The 585-nt window shown below is 64.6% G+C and overlaps 1 protein-coding gene across 3 annotated transcripts in view; it reads right to left on the reverse strand.

Annotated features, from left to right (window-relative positions):
- The window catches only part of SLC6A9 (solute carrier family 6 member 9), a gene marked incomplete at its 3' end in the record, with an annotated part of 36,861 nt that extends 36,399 nt beyond the window's left edge, over window positions 1-462 (reverse strand). For 2 of the 3 annotated variants that reach the window (XM_014589874.2, XM_014589872.2), the window contains 1 exon segment: window positions 293-462. 3 annotated transcript variants of the gene reach the window in all.
- Between the last annotated feature and the right edge of the window lie 123 nt (window positions 463-585).

Here is a 585-nt window from a genome sequence, read left to right on the forward strand (position 1 = left end):
CCCCCCTCAGGATTGCCCCCCCTCGTTCTCGCTCGCTTCAGCTCCTTGGTGACAGCGGTGACACCCAGACGCGCGCACCTACCCCGACCTTTGCGGCGAGACAGACATCCCGGTGTGCGCACCCACACTCTTATCCACAGATGCCCGCCTGCATGCGCGATCTCACACACACACGCACACACACGCACATGCTAGTCCTGGGGCTCAGCCCAGGGGAACCGCCAAACACTCAGACCGACGGCAGGACAGACGGAGGTTCCGGTCGCAGCACCCTTTCTCCCAGCTCCCTTACCATGCTGCAGCCCCCGGCCCAGGCGTGCTGGGTCCGCACCACGGTGAGCCCAGGTGGCTTTCTTAAAGGGAAAGTTGCATCAGCCTCCCGAGGCTCTGTGCCGCCGCGAGTCTGCCCGCCCAGCCCCGCCGCTCGCAGCTCCTCCAGACCTTGTTGTGTTTTGGTTTCGAGGAGGCGGGGGCTAAGAGTTTGGTGAAAGTTTGGAGAGTGGAGAAGGCTAGGGAGACCTAGCCAAGTCCCTCCCCTCTCTGAACAGCTCCCCTGGCGGTCCTCCCGCCCCCCCCTTTGGCCCC

This window comes from Tupaia chinensis, unplaced genomic scaffold (genome assembly GCF_000334495.1).
Source record: "Tupaia chinensis unplaced genomic scaffold, TupChi_1.0 Scaffold000387_1, whole genome shotgun sequence".
Classification (NCBI taxonomy): domain Eukaryota; kingdom Metazoa; phylum Chordata; class Mammalia; order Scandentia; family Tupaiidae; genus Tupaia; species Tupaia belangeri.